General features: G+C 32.9%; 1 long non-coding RNA gene across 2 annotated transcripts; it reads left to right on the top strand.

The window, feature by feature from the left end:
• The first annotated feature begins 3,622 nt into the window (after positions 1 to 3,622).
• LOC127148768 (uncharacterized) lies at positions 3,623 to 5,795 on the top strand. Of its 2 annotated transcripts, none has more exons than XR_007819854.1 (3): positions 3,623 to 3,857; positions 4,398 to 4,457; positions 5,749 to 5,795. It is a non-coding gene; the product is annotated as an uncharacterized LOC127148768 (long non-coding RNA). The 2 variants fall into 2 exon arrangements; XR_007819853.1 differs by having other exon boundaries at positions 3,623 to 3,797; positions 5,749 to 5,789.
• The last annotated feature ends 11,242 nt before the right edge of the window (positions 5,796 to 17,037 follow it).

The following is a 17,037-nucleotide window of genomic DNA, read 5'->3' as shown; positions in this document are numbered from 1 at the left end:
GTGGGCAATATGAGTTGATTGATCCTAAAACTTTTAAGGTGCTTTCAAAGATAACCCAAATGAGAATTAACAAATGGAGCATAATTTTGGTAGCTGAAAATAAAAATCTAATTTTAAACAAAAATGAAAAAGAAAGTAAAATTTTTTTGCTATGTGGTGTTGCATATGGACCATAGCAGAAAAGGGAAGGATCATAAATTACTCGAAAAGGGGTTTGTCATTGGATTTGGTGGAGTTAAGAGGAAGGGTTGGAGGATTTTGAGTGATGAAGAGAAGGACATTGTGTAGGAGATAGAAGGAGGTAAATGGGAAAAAGGAGAAGATAGTTGAGGCAGTTGAGGATGCAGTTCAATTTGCATATGAAATTTTGCTGATCCTAAAGGCTTCGAAATTGGGCCTGATGGAAAATACAGATGATAAGTTAATTGATTCAATGAAGAAGAAAGTATGTCATTTTTGTCAACTTTGATGAGTTAATGATAGAAAAAGGTGTGATCATTATCATGCATACAGAATGTCTGATCAGAAGGTGGGAGGTTTTGCCAACCTTCCAACTTCTCAACATGGGTAGATGGACATTGTTCCATGTAGCAGTTTGCATGGTACCAGGCCAGGCCCTTGGTCCCTTTAATTTTTCACATAGTAAACTTTTCTAGCTTTTGGTTTTCTCTCTTTTTCTAATTTAAATTTTTATCACATTAATTCTTGCTTTTTCGGTCTAAAAATTGTGTGAGATCTAGACAATAAATATTTAATAAATTAACAAATCATTTAACAGTGTATCATAAATAATTAATAAAAGTAGTATATGTACACGTACTATATATCGTAATTCTAGCAATTTTTACCGTGACATATTTAAATGTAATAAAAAATTTAAGGGATGATTTTGTGTGTGTGGAAGGATGATTTTGTGTGTGGAAGGAATCTAATAAAACCACGTATTGACTTTTTTGGTGTTCTATTTTTAAAAATGTAGTTGGATGTGATTCTTTTATATGAACTAGTTTATGAGACAACATATTTTCTTTATATGCAACTCAACATATATTCTTCTTTTTTGCCCTTGTTGTTTTAAATGTTTAAATTTGATCATTGTTTAAATAGAATGAGTATTACTTTACCACGGTTATATTTTCTTTGAAAAGTCACTAAAAATTGTAATTGGATTTCATGAGCCTTCTCTTGCATTCCTTCTGAGATCATGTTGTTCAACCAGAAAGTCTTGTTTCTTGTTTATGTTACCTCTTTCTTGCTTTACTTTAACCCCCTACTTGTGTTTTTTACTTGAGCTTTTCCAGCACTGGAATGATTGTAATTGATTGCTTGCTTCTGATGGCTATGTGTATCACTTTCTTCATTCAGGTTGATTATACCTCTGTGTTTTCTTTTCGCCTTTTGTTGTTCATAGATAATGCACTTTCAGCTTCAATGGGATTGTAAGGCTTTCTCCTTTTATTTCTCTATATAATGCACTTGTGGAAGAGACACTACTTAATTCTTCTGTTTATAGTATATTTTAGATTCTTAAGGGGTGTCCTATTCTTACTGTTGAATTTAAATTTCGTTAGAGATTTTGGATGGGAGCAGCGGTATGCTTGGTTTTGTGGAAGAGTCGTGGTTCTTTCTATCTTGTCTCTATTGCTCTACCCGTTTCTATATGCGTGGACTGTTATTGGTACCCTGTGGTTTAGAGATGCTAAAGACTGTGTAAGCTATATTATCCGTTAGTTAACATTAGCCAAATCATCGATTTACAAGCTTTGAGTATTTAGTTTGTCTTATTGATGCAAGCAGTTGCCTGAAGAGGGACAAAAATGGGCTTTCCTTATTTGGTTTCTTTTCTGCTACTGTGCCCTCCTTTACATTGCGTGCATGTCAGTTGGAAAGGTTATAACCTAAATGCAATGCAGGATGACACTAATGGAGAAATAGATTATGAAGACCACATAGAAGAAAATGTTGAAAATAAAACAAATGAGGAAGTTAGATGGCCTTGACATAAAGCCAAGAAGAGATAACATCAAACCAATAAAATTAAAAAGTAATGTTTCTTTGTTTAATTTACAAAATATATTGATGTATATAAACTCTTAACAGAATGTTAATCCTTGAAGGCAAGAGTTAAGAAAGAGCATGAAAAAGGAAAGAAAGATAAAACATGCCACATAAAAGATTGATATCCTTTTCTTTTGCAGGTCTAGTCAACCTTGCAAGTTAGTTCTAGCATCTCAAATCTTACCGCATTAAGAAGATCAACGCAAGCGCGAAGGCCTCTACCACCACTATTGCAAGCCTGCACAAATAGTTAAATAATTTGCAATTTGTTTCAATTTTACTATTGGATATGCATTGGGATATAAAAGTGGCGACACCGAGGAATAGTTTTTCTTTTTCTTCTTAACACTACTATATGATCTTCCTTCTTTAATATGGATGTAACTTGTGCAAAATAAAAACTGCATTGAAATCTTGAATGAATATCACTAAATTTGTCTGACCCTTTGGTTGATGCCATTTAAGATTTTTCAGGAAATTGACGCTTAAGTCCACCATGATAGTATTATTTACTACACAAATGCAAAAAAAAATTTATGCTAATTGTTTTATTTTCTCTTACAAATTCTAATAACGAAATTTCAGCCATTAACTATATTACTTGGAAAGTGGCTTCAATTTTCTAGAGTTGAGCTCCAGAAGCTCATTTTATCCGTTCCTTTGTTCTTCATTTTACAATTATGGCTTTTTGGATTCTTTTTTCTCCTGTTTCCTTCTTGGGGAAGCATGCCAACTGTCGCGATTTTAAATTTCTTGCTTGTAATTCAGTGGTTCTTCTAAAGGGTAAAAAATTCTTGTTTAAAGCCTCTTTGGACAAAGATGTTTCTGATATGTTTCTGCTGATTTCTTTTAAATGCAGATTTGAGTTGGCCATGAAAAATTGAAAGTATAGCTCTAATGAAAAATACTATCAAATTTTTTTATAGCAACGTATATAAGCTATATCTTCATACTCTACGATAGCACTCATTATAGTTTCGAAAAAACGCAATAAAAAGCTTAGACTTTTAATTACATGGGTTGTCAGGACTATGGAAAAATGCTATAAAAAGTCTATTAATTATAACCTTTTTTCGTTAGCTTTTTAATATGTTATTTCTTGTAGTGTGATGAGAATCTATTCCTAGATACGTTGCTGATATGCCATTTTTTATTTTGCCATTAGCTGGATAGTTAAACCCTATTTGTCTTGCTGCTACTCTCACGCAGGGTTTTAAGTGTAACATGGAGTAATGATGCAGAATGTATATTTTCGAGGAGCAGTGATAGGTATGTACATGTACCACCAATTGTTACTTGCAATGAAAATCATTATAATGTACTAATTACTATGAACGTGATCTTCTCCAATTTTGTTGCTAAATTATAGTTACTCCACGTTTGTGCATTCCTCACCCTACTTGCCCTAATTTTGTTGCTAAATTAAAGTTACTTTTACTTGTCTTTTGCCAAATGCATAATCAAGATCACCATGGTGAGGATTATTCATAGTCCTTTGCACTAAGGTGAGGAATATTCATAGATCACCATGTTCTTAAATCTATACATTTCTTACAACTTTTTTTGTTTGTTTCCATTTTAGCTTCATTGCCCACATGAATTGAATTTGATAAGGTATGTGTTTATGATGTTGGGTAAGAAGTAATAAGATTGTCTCTGACTCTGTTATTGTCTTTTGTTGGTGTATTGTATTGATAGGGATGTGTGCGTCAAACTTGGAGTCTTCATCCAAAGATAAGGTGAGAAGGAAACTTTTGGCCACTACTCATTAGGCTCAAATTTGGATATTTCACATTTAGGTAGCCTTCTACTTCTATATGAGATGGACAAGCTAGAATTATGAAATACCAATCGAAACTGACTTTAATGTAGTGAACTATTTTTGGCATAATATCTAAGATGAAGATTCTTTTTTTTTTTTTTTCACATTACTCTACTGCTAGAGTATAAACAAATATCTATTGGCCTAGTTCTTTTGTATTATTATATCTCTACTGCTAGAGTATAAACAAATATGATGCAGTTGCTGCTAGTGTTCCTTATGATGAAGGGACACAATTCTTGTATTATTGGGATTTTGATTGATATTATTTTTAGATGAAATTGATGAGGATAGTTTTGAGTCCCATGATTTTTTTAGAATGATGAGGATATTTTTGGATAAACTTGCTCTTTATGAATGCTATATGATGATAATATTGGCTTGTTCTTAAAAAGTGTTACCTAAAAGCTTTTAAGGATAACTATATGATGATAATATTAACTAGTCTTAAAAAGTTTGGTTTTTATCAGAAATCTTAATTTTTTGCCACCTGAATATTTTGTTCATCTTTTGTCAGGGGGTTCTTTCATGGTTATTCATTTATTACGGTTCTCATGATTCTAAATCATGCCCTCAGGTATTAAACAATTGCACACTTAGAGTTAGTAGCATCAATAGTAGATCTTATCTTAGGCTGACTTTATGGTAACACCCCATAAATTTAAGGAACTTATTATGGGTATTACATTAAGTGGACTTTGAAGTTAAGGAATGTATTTGGTTGTTTTGTGTTGGATTAATTAAATATATGTACATTGGTGTGTATATTTAATTAAAGATTTTGGAATTTGGTAGAATTTGTTTTTAATTAAGATCTGAGAGCCAAGTATCCCAAGTTGTTCAAAGATTAAAACTTTCGAGGACGAAAGTTTCATAAAGGAGGAAAGATTGTAACGCCCCAAAAATTAAGAAAATTTTAGAAGTTAATTTATGATGTTATGACTGGTAGTATGTTGATGATGATGACTAATATTATGTTAATGACCGGTAGTATGTTGTTGACGACTGTTGATGTTTATGTTGATGCATGATATATTAATGACATGATTAAGGACGTTAAGATTAATATTCATGCCATGTTATAATGTTATGTTATGCTACATGCTATGGATAGGGTGTTCTGTTAACTTTGTCTATTGGAGTCGTACCTGCATGGGTGTCCTTCGGGATCACCATCTTTTTACGACTGCATAGTCCGACGGGACCGTCAGTCTAGCATTGACATAGACATGATTCGAGTGATTCGACGGGATCACTCGTAGCCCAATTGTCTTAGTGTTTCCTCCAGGTACACTACATACCAGTTTGTCCTAGGTGTTCCTTTGGGATCACCGAAGACCAGTTATGTTCCTCCGGGATCACATGTTGCACGTGTTCGGGAACGTGCCAGTTCTTGGGTATCACTTTTCAGGAATCTAATGGAAAGTTAATAGACACCTAACGGGACTAGTAGTAGATCCCTTACTGAGTATTTGTTTATACTCACTCTTTCTATGTTTAACATTTCAGGCGAAGGTAAAGGTAGAGGAAAGCTGGCGAGCGACAGAGAAGGATCCGTGACATGCCATATGGGGACTCAGTTTTGCTTCCACGTTTATGTTTCAGTGTTTCAGCATTATGTTTTTAATGAAAATTTAGTCTTCCCTCGTTTCAAAAAGTGTCTCTTGTCATTGTTTCTTTTTAGTAATGACCTCAGCTTAGTATAAAAAGTTGGGTCGTTACATTTATGGAAGTCTTTGTTATTCAGTCAATTAAGTCTTGTGGGTTTGTGCCATAGTGTGGAAATATACACTACAAAAATTGCACCAAGTCTATTTTCTTAATTTTCTTATATCTAGAAAAATATGGTGACAACATTTGTTTTTCAGTGGCATTGTTGGATCTATGATGTTAAAGTATGCTGATAATATTGTGAAGGTATTGCTTATTACAACTACAAGCTCTTAATTCATTTGATGAATTTATTTGTACCTTTAAGGTCTAACTACTTAAAGTTTATATATTGCAGTCCTACCACAATCATCATCAAATGTGTATGTGATGTGTTATATATGTGCTGTGTTGCATATGTGTTGTGTTGTTGAAGTGCGTTATGTATGTGTTGTGTTGTTGAATTGAATGTGCTATGTTGTTGATGCGTAGTCATACTCTAAAATTTATTTTTATTTTTTTTTACTAGGTTTTGCAAGAATCCTTTGGAGCAATGAAGTCATATTTGCGACAATTCATCGATGTATTGGCCTTTTTGTAGGTTTAGTAGTAAAATTTTGGTTCAAATGTATTTAAATAGCTTGTTTGTACCAAAACATATATGTTCATTGATTCATTGTACAAACACTTCATCAACAATTGTATAGATATTAGAAAGTGTATGTTAAACTATATATATTAAAGCATTCACTATTTCTTTCCATATGGGTGTGTTGTATAGTACTTTGTGATTGTATTGGTCTGTGTAATGGCATGGTGGTAAGAAAAACAGGGATTCTGTAAGAAATAGGCAAGAAAAACAGAGAGTGAAAATACAATTATGACATTTGAATCTAAAAAAAAACAGTCACCGAAAACGTTTTCTTGACAGTTAGTTAAAGTCACATTAGGTGAAATGATGACAGTTAATAAGTGTCATAAATGATATATAATAACATTTAATATCTGTCAAAGAAGATTAATAATGACACTTGTTCGCTGTTATAAAATATGAACAATGACAGTTACTATCTGTAATAAATATAAGTAATGACAGTTATTATCTGTCATCAAATCTAAATAATGACAGTTATAATCTGTCATCAAATAATAGATTCTTGACATTTATTCTCTGTCATAAAAAACACATTTCGTGACAGTTTTGTAGAACTATCATAAAATACTTTCCATGACTGTCGCATCAATGACTGCAAAAAACTGTCACGAAATCTTTCTATGACAGCATTTAACTGTCATCGTAGGCCTTTTTTCTACTAGTGATGTAATATGTGTGTTAAGATATTTGTTTTGGCTATCCTGTAGTTATGGTAGCTTGTTTGTGTTGAATATTTTTATTGTTGATTTCAAATGGCTATCCTGCAGTTACGGTAGCTTTTTTTGTTTTGAATTTGTTTACGTTTGGGATGACTATCCTGCAGATATGGTAGCCTTTATAATCATACAAGCTAAACTTCATGAAGCTTTGGAACGGATTGAAGTACAAGATAGAAATCACCAAGCATTAGCTTCACAAGTGGAAAGCATGAAAAAGATGATAGAAGAATTAACTCGTGCACAACAGGGACCACCACATGATCCCTAGCTCTACGGTACGTATATGTCTCTGTTATTCTTAAGTTTTTGCAATATATGATTATGTACTAAACTTAGTTATTTTTATATCATTTTTAGGGCTGAAGGTGTAGAAAGACGCGCATACGCACCTCGTTAGGAGACTTTTTCCTAGGTTTATGTTTTTTTCTATTTTGAGAACTATATTTTTTGTAGTGAACTTATTCGTATTATTAATATTAATTCTATTTTTTTAATTTGTGTTAGTATATTTCTTAATTTATTTTAATTTATATTCAATTTGTTTTAATTTAATCTAAAACGTCGGAAAAAATATTTGAGCAATCCGAACATCGTTGTGAATGTTTGAGCAAAATATTTTAAGGAAAAAATAGAAATAAAATATTAATATATATATATATATATATATATATATATATATATATATAAATGAATTCCCGACGTAATGAAACGTTGAGAAAAAAACGTTGCAAAAGAGGAATTCCCGACGCCGCAAGGTGTGACCACATAAGGTGCGTCGGGAAAGAGGTATTCCCGACGCCTTTCTCCTGACGTTCTTCCCGACGTCGTGTTGTACGTCGAGATATCCTTTCCCGACGTACTTTTCATTTTCGTCGACGTTTTTTGGCGTCGGGAGTACCCCCGTCTCTTATAGTGAAACTTAAAAATTAATAGCTAAAGACTTAACCATATCTTCTAAAGACATACCTTGAGAAGAAGAAGAAGAAAAGGTGTTATTGTAGGAAGCCTTTTTGGTCATATTGAGTTTGATTTCCCCACTTCATGTTAGGTTGCTCTCTCTATCAAACATTATACGTGTTGTCGGAGGATTATACCTTTAATTGAAGCCTTTTAATACATTTACCCCCTTTAATAATCTTAGGGCACTTAATCGTTTGATGTCCAAGCATTTCACATATACTACAAAGCATGACTTGATCATTGACCCCTTTTACTAAAGAAGAAACAAGACAAGCTGTTAAATCTAATAGTTGAAAGTAAAGTACACTGACCTCTTTTAATTTGTAGCTGGGTGATCTAAGTCGATTGATCTACTCCCAAAGCTTTGGAAATTTTTTGGATTGTAGAAATAAAAATCACTAGACTTCAATGGTGTTTTATCAACTAATGCACCTTCGCTGCGACACCCATAGTATTTCAATCAGTAACCAGTATCTCAAATAAAAATATTAGATCAAATATTTATCTGAGATTTGATGGTTAGGGAAACTAGCACATAGTTGTTCCTTGTACCTTTCCCAATATTTAGATAGAGATACTCCATAGGCTTTGTCAAATATTATAAATTTCTTTTCAAATATTTGTGAGCACATGATGCAAAAAAGAATTTTTCAAGAAATTTATTCTTTGGCTAGTCCATGTGGTAATTGAGGCTGGTTCTAGGTAGTAGAGCCACCTGTTAGCACTATCGGTTAGGGAGAAAGGGAATGATCTCAAGTTTAATTAATCTTTTGTAATGTCATGCCGTCTCATTGAGTCGCACACCATATAGAATTCCTTAAGATGTTTATAAGGGTCTTCTCTGAAGCTCCCGTTAAAAATAGTTAGTAAATGTATTAGTCCCAGTTTCAATTAAAATGGTACGGTGGTCGGTGGTATTACTATGCACAATGGTATTTGAGTATTACTAGGCTCATCAAGCTCTCTCAAGGTTTTCTCTCGTACTTCTCACATCCTTTCTCTATCTTAGCTTTTTTGTCAAGGTTCCAAGTTCTTTCCTAACCCTCTAGCTAGAGTTGGTTTTGGTCAAAAATATTATTTTGGTGGTTTCTTTCTTCTCTCCCTCTTCCTTTGTAATCTCCGTTGCTCTCGAGTTATTTCTTTAGAAAAAATCAAATTAAAAGCTCCTAGAGGAGCGGTAATGCAAACAAAAGGATGTGTAGAAATTCACAAGCCAACTATTTTCTTTTCTTTTTTTCTAAGATTCAAGAATTTTAAAGTCAAGAATTACTACGTATTGCTAGAAGTCCCCGATAATGATGCCATTTTAGGGGTCATTTAAATAAAAGATGTAAAGATTAATCAAGGCATCGTTAAAACTTTTTAGTGCGGTACCGTCGAAACTTTGAGTTTCTCCCATTTATTTTGGTTCAAATGGCAACCTTAATTATCTCTATGAGGGAAATTTCTTTGAACATTTGTTAGATAGCCCTTTGAACTTTATTTTCTTGATAGTATATGATATATATTTACTTTTTATGAATCGAAAAGAAGATTATTACCAATTAGCAAGGTTGTGAAAGAATAAGAGGAATCTTAATGTTCGTATCAGCTAGATAAATAAAGGTGGAAGGAATATTTTGGTGTGCCCATCAAAATTTTAGAGGTTTATTAAGGTTTCTATTTCCTCTTTGCTAACTTTTAAATTATATTGTATATAGTGTTATTGGTAAGAGTATGTTGTTACCCTAATTTTTTTAAAATATATTTATCTAATTTGATGTTGGATTTGATACTTCTCGGTTTAGCTGCTCAATGCCAACACTTCGAATTTTGCATACAAGTTGTTAGTTATGTGGTCTCACTTCCTTTATTTGTTTTAATTATTTTATTCGGTTGAGATTTGGTTGTTGAGCTTTTTTGGTTGGTTGTTACTTTGTTCCTTCATTCTTGGTTTGTTGGGATTGCGTCGATTACTTTTTAGTTATTTCCTAGTATGGAATTCATGTGGTGTGAGGTTCGTTGAAGAAAGCAGGGGTGTTTCCAAAGGGTGTTGTGATATAATACTCATCGGAGGTACGTTTCAGATTAGTAATTTCCGCATAATATCAAATGTGATGAATTCAAGAAACTGATAGGAGATCGATGGGTATCGAGGATATTCAATATGGATATTGCAAGTGGCTATTGATTAAGGGGGAGTCATCCTTATAATTGTTATAGCAACTGTTCTAATACAATTTTTAGTTCTGATGTTTGTGAGTCAGTGCATGGGCAGCATGTTGATCTGTGTTTAGAGTGTTATTCCCACAGTCATAACATTGTAATCATCAATTACTATACAAGCAATATATGGTCTTCTACCATGGGTCAAAGGACCCCCGAAATGTAGATATTAAGTCATTGAATCGCGTCACCAAAACTTGATGTGTCTTCTATGCTTTTCTTATATTAATATAGTTATCCCTGCTATCATTAACATATGGTACAACTCAAAGTATGATAATTACTAAGTGTGTTTTCTTAATTGGGATTAGACAGGATTTCATAGACAATCGAAGAAATGGACGAGATTCGTGAAGGAAATTCAACTACCAGACCTCTTATGCTTGATATCTCAAACCATGCCTATTTGAAAATAGGAATTATGGCCTTCTTGAAGTTGATCGAGGTTGCATCTGGATGGGAGCATCCAACTAAGACAGATGTAGCTTGTAAAGTGTCTCTCAAACCTGAACTTACATGGACAAGAGTAGAAGATGAAGCGAATTTAGGAATTCTTGTGTCTTGAATGTCCTTTTTAACGGTGTAGACCACAATGTATTTAAATTAATTAACACATGCACATCTACCAAAGAAGCATGGAACATTCTAGAAGTGGTGTGCAAAGGAACCTCCAAAGTAAAGATGTCATGATTGTAGATTTTGACGTCATGTTTTAAAGCTCTAAAGATGTCTGACAATGAAACAACTGCCGATTTTAATGTGCATATTCTAGACATCACTAATGAATTGTTCGCACTAGGAGAAAGAATTTTGGTACAAAACTGGTAAGAAAAGTGATGCACTCTTTCCCTCAATGTTTTAACATGAAGGTCACAACTACAGACGAAGCTAACGACGTTACTGCAATGAAACTTGACGAGCTGTTTGGATCGCTGAAAACTTTTGAATTAAACCTGGGAGAAGGCAATTCCAAGAAGAAATATGGCGTTGCTTTTTCTTCAGTAAGTGAGGATGTGTCTCAATCTCTGAAGGAACACATTAGCAAAGAAAACTTGGCCAAGCAAATTGTCTTTTTAACTAAAAATTGTCAAAGCTTTGGAGTTAAGTTCATAAGCATATTGGGAATTATAGAAATCACAACTATCATGATTTTAATACATCCTCTTCATATCTCAGAACTATTTAAGTTCAAACAATAGCATCAATTTAAACATAAGAAGGGAGAATGAGAAAGGTGATAGAGAGTCTAGGTTCTCAAAAAATGATAGAAGCAGTAGAAGCATCTGATGCCATGAGTATGATGGTTTTGAACATTATCAAGCTGAGTGTGCTACATTTGTGAAATGCAAGAGGAAACGTTTAATAGTCACCTTATCTGACGACGAAGCTACGTCCGACAGTGAGTCTGAAAAATTTGGTAGAGCTCTCACCAGTACTCTTATAGAAAACGAGCCTAGTTAAAAAGGTGGTTCCAATAGACAGAAGGGAGCTATTACATGCATTGATCATCAGGCATTCTCACTCTGTATTACTTCAGTTTGATGTGATTTAGCCAGGAAATTGGAATAATACCAAATCGTACTGAAACAACAGAAAGAAAGAATACAAGCCTTGATAGAGGATAATCGCCATCTCATGTCATGCATTGCTATTCTCAAAGTTGAACTGAAAGAAGCCCTTTATAACTTTGAGTATCTTTCTAAATCCGTTAAGATGCTCACATCCTAGACAAAGACTCTGGATAGTATTTTGAATGATGGAAAAACCAGGTGTGAAAGAAAGGGTTTGGGTTTTTTTGGAAATTGTACTTTTAGCATAAATTCTTCCATTGTATTTGTTCGAGCCTCGAGCAACGTTGACAATAGCATATAGGTTCCTGTGATAAAAAAAAGAATGACCTGTTGTTAAAAACAAGCGGCAAAAATTTGTCTGTCACATTTGTTGAAGGCCTAGTTACATACGACCATTCTGTTATCGATTACATAACCTTTACTCAAATAGAAAATTTGTCAGAAGAAGCATTCCATGGGCAACTTCCAAGACTAAATGGAGACTGAAAAATAGCAGAGAAGTCAACAAGTGCAATGTTGCACTTACATTTGTTCATAATTTGAAAGCTACTGACTGGTACTTTGACAACGACTACTCCTAACATATGACGAGTAATGATGCATTCTTTATTGATTTCAAGGAGTGTAATGTTGGACATGTAATGTTAGGCGACGGAGTTAGAGGAAAAATACTTGGAAAAGGGTCCATTAATCAACCTAGCTAGTCTTCTATACCATGAAATTGTTAGTTTGGTTAAAGGGCTATCGGTAAATCTAATCAGTATTAGTCAACTATGTGACCAAAGGTTTTCTGTCAACTTTTGTAAAGACAAATGTGAAATGGTTGATAAGAAGAGCAAAGTGATCTTGAGTGGAACTCATCTCTCGGATAACTGCTACCATTGGGACTCAGAAACATCTATATGTAACTTATCAAAGTCTGATGAAGCATAATTGTGGCATAAACACCTCGGCCATATCAGTGTTTCAACTATACACAAATATATTGGACTAGATGTTGTCCTTGGAGTTCCACCCTTAAAATCAAATGTTCATAATTTTTGTAATGAATGCCATGCGAGAAAACAGATTAAAGCATCGCACAAGAAACTACTACAAATTTGGGATTCTTTGATGTGCAAAGCATGTTAAAAAAATGTCTTCTTTGATGGTCTTTACCCATCAAGTAGGCAGACATCAACAAAGCTCAACCATCAAGAAAACTAGAATTCTTGATGGTCGAAACATGTCATAAAAAACTATTTTTTGATGGTATTGACCATCAAGAAAGGGGACATTGATGTTTTTTGCCCATCAAGGAAATTGAAAAGCCCATCATGAAAATCTGTTCGTTGTCATGTTTTTCCCATCAACGTAACCATTCTATTGACATGTTTTTCCCAACAACAAAAATATATTCTTGACGTTTTCCGCCCATCAACTATAGCAGTTTTAGGAAAAAAAATGGTCGTTAATGACCCTCTCATATATGTGTCCTGTAATCGATCTCAAACAAGCTTAAGAAGCTTGAAAATGCCAAAACGTAAAACAGTGCAAAATCCATTACATACAACTACAAACCAAAGCTTCAAACAACTTCTACAAATTCTTTTCAACTACATAACCTACACAACTTTGCCACAACTCCAAAGCTACAGAACTCACATAACTCCATAACTCCAACAACTCGAAACTTCTAACTTCACAACTTCAAACAACTCATTCAAAATATCAACAATTACAATTAGAAAACCCATACCATCAGACTATATAGTCAAAACACATGTAACATAAATTTCATAAGCTTACAAGACATCTATTGAATAAACAAATTAATTTTCATTAATCAACTGTAAACCAATGTTTCTACAAAAAATAGTATCCAACAAATAGGATCATATAAGACATAAATCAGTAGAAATTGACATTGTATCACACTATACCTAAACCTATAAATATAAAAACAATTAGTTCATTGCAATAAAAAACAGATATCATATGTGGTGTCCTAGAAAGTCACCGTAGTAAACTCTCACCATATCAAATTCAAATCGAGTATAAGATGCTTGTCTAGTTAGCTGCAAATGAAATAAATGTAATGTAATAGCTAGATTGTACTAATGGTAAGAATGATAGCTATAAGAGATGGTGCAAGAAAATGGATGCCGCATCTGTAATTGTCACACTCTTTTCCCTTATGATGTCTTGCATGAATTTTATAACAAAATATCCATATTATGTATTGCGTCATGCAAGCTTTTAACGAGAAGTTTGCACTCACATCAAGATATAATTCATGGTACCCAACTTACATTCTATACACAAGAGAAAAAAATACCAAATCACATATATAGAGTTTATAGCACAACTACGAACGAACAATTACATAACTCCTTGAAATTAACATGTAAACTACACAACTTCTGGAAATCAATAACTATACACAACTCTTGAAAATCCAACTATATATTACTCCTACAAACCAACAACAAAACCCATAGAAAATACTTAGCACTTTCATAAATTAAACATGTTATATAGAATTAACAAATCCAAAGTTGCAATCACCTATACCTAAATTAACAATATCAACAGAAGTAAAACCACCTATTCATGAACTAAAATTATATGGGAACTTTTGTTAAACTATAATAGATATAGAAGATAAATATAATGTATTAGAGAAGATAATCCTAAGAAGCTATAGAATTATTTTAGTAAAATGATCATAAAAAGTATAAAAATTGTTGGGCAACCATACATATCCTTATAAATTGCATTATATAATATACCTGCACTTGATATCACCCCGTTGATAAGAGCAAACTATATATTTGAACAAATAAGAGTTTTAGTTAAATAATACTCATCTAACATTCCAAAGTGCTCCTTAATTATTTGAAAAACTCCCTGAAACAATGGAAACTTATATTCAAAGTCAAAACATAATTTATTGAAAGACTAAAACTTTCCTAAAAGAAGAAAAAGAAAAGGGAAAAAGAAAAGGGAAAAAGAAAAGAAAAAGAAAAGAAAACTTGATTAATTGATGAGAGAAGTTACCTCATGTTTGTGAAGACGTCTGCAAGCTTGATTAATTCTACTACCCTTCTTCTCTGCGTACCTCCTATTATTCTTTTGCTTCGAGGAAACTACGAAGAGAATAAGAAGCACAGAGAAAAGAGTTGGCTAGCTAATCGAAAAATATTTAATCCAAAACTAAAACAAATTCCAAAATTGAAACAAATAATCTCCACATAGATCTCCATAATAAAGTCAGGATATTAGCAAACACCGTAGTACTCCTAAAATAATATAATTAATAGAAAAACTTTATCAAAATCATGGTCATATTTTTCAAGAATAACCAAATCATGCGTATAAAATCAGATAAAATGGCATAAGGTTTATTTTAAGAAAAATATAGTCAAGCACAATCAAGGGAGAAAGCTATTCGAGTTGTAGACTTTTTCAATTACCCTTCTCCTGAAATTGGTATAAAGGATCTTATCAAGACTATTCCACTTAAATAACCTATTCCAATATTTTTTAGTTATTTCTCAGCCCATATTTCCATAAGTGTGAAGCTCAATTCAATTTAAAACTATCAAACGATACTGATTATGCTACAGTGGAAATTTCAATCAAGAGTGGGGTTAACTAAGTTATGAACTACCAAAAAAAAAAAAAAAAAAAAAAGCAAAAAAGCACAGCAACTGTACAAATAAAATAGCAGTAAATTTCGCAGCAGTTCAGATTTTTTCCAACAAGTTGTTTAGTTTTTTCTTTTTCGCTATTAATTGAGTTATTTTCTAGACCGAACAATGCACATTTTCTCGACCAATAATTTATTCTCGTTGATGTGATCAAACTAAGCCTCAAATAAGCTCATCACAATAGTTGCATGCATCATATTTAGCACCAAAACTGACAAACGAGAACTTTGAAAGAAGAAAGTATTAATAAAAATTGTTTAATCTTTTATATTTTCTTTCTCAACTTACTTTCACAAAAGGTTACAATGTCACTATATATAGGCGGACAAGGTGTCTCTAAATTCCTTCAATAAATGATTAATAAAAACAAAATTAAAGAAATTACATTAATTAAGATAGAATTTTAAAAGTTACCGTTTTTATTGACCTTTGGTTACTCAAACTACCATAACGTTTTCTAGATAACTTCAAATGTCTTGAAACTTAAACCATTATAAACTACACATCTGGGGTATAAAACCCATAGGTCATACATTTAATTTGAATGTCGCTTGACCTCTCAAATACCAGCTGAATAACTTTCAAAAAAGCTGACATTTTTTAGTTTAATGCTCAACAAATTCCTCCTTTAAACTCAAACCTTTCGAGTCCTTCATTCCAATCATCTTCTTTAGATTTTTAAACAGAGATGTTGGTGGAGGTTTTGTAAAAAAGTCAGCTACTTGGTCATGACGACTTGAGACATGAATCATTTTCACTTCTCCATTCTTCACATTGTTCTCTAATGAAATGAAATCGAATGTCGATATGCTTACTTCTTTCATGATGGACAGAATTCTTTGCCAACTCAATGGCTGATTTATTGCCAACTCGTATTTCGGTTGCCTCATGTTGTTCTAGTTTTAACTCATGCGGTAACTTTCTTAGCCAAATTGTGTGATACACACACCAAGATGCTGCCACATATTCTGCCTCACATGTTGACAAAGTTACGATTGGTTGTTTTTTTAGAGCCATGTGAACGTTGTATTCCCCATATAGAACACGTATCCTCCTGTACTTTTTCTATCATCTATATCGTCGCACCAATTCACTGTTAGAGTATCCTATCAACTTGTATTCACTTGATTTTGTGTAGAGAAGCCCAATGATTATGTCCCTTGAATGTATTGAAGAATTCTTTTAATGGCTTTGAGGTGCGAGTGCCTTGGATCCTCCATGTATCAACTCACTACATCGATACTATATGCAATATCTGGTCTTGTGCATGTAAGATATCGCAAGTCCCTACCAGACTTCGGTATCCATGTGCATTTACTTGATCTCCTGCTTCAAATCTAGAGAGTTCGTACCAAGCTCCATTGGTATTGCTACAGACTTGCATTTTTCCATCTTATTTTTCTTCAAAATGTTTCTGGCATATGCTTCCTATGAAACAAAAATTCAAAAATTTCCTTGTCTAATTTCAAGACCAAGAAAGTATTTCATTAAGTTTGTCATTTCAAACTCTCGCGTCATAGCATATTTAAAATCCATAACTAAGTTCTTATTGCTCCCATGAAAATAAGATCATCAACATAAAGAGCAACGATAAGTAGTGTAGCCACCTACTTTTATCCCACAACTTTTTTTATTATTATTATTCTTTAAAATATATAGTAAATGTAATAATGACTAAGTTATTTATTTATTTATTTATTTTAAA

This window comes from Cucumis melo, chromosome 4 (genome assembly GCF_025177605.1).
Source record: "Cucumis melo cultivar AY chromosome 4, USDA_Cmelo_AY_1.0, whole genome shotgun sequence".
NCBI lineage: Eukaryota > Viridiplantae > Streptophyta > Magnoliopsida > Cucurbitales > Cucurbitaceae > Cucumis > Cucumis melo.
This window is presented reverse-complemented; position numbering and strand designations above follow the sequence as displayed.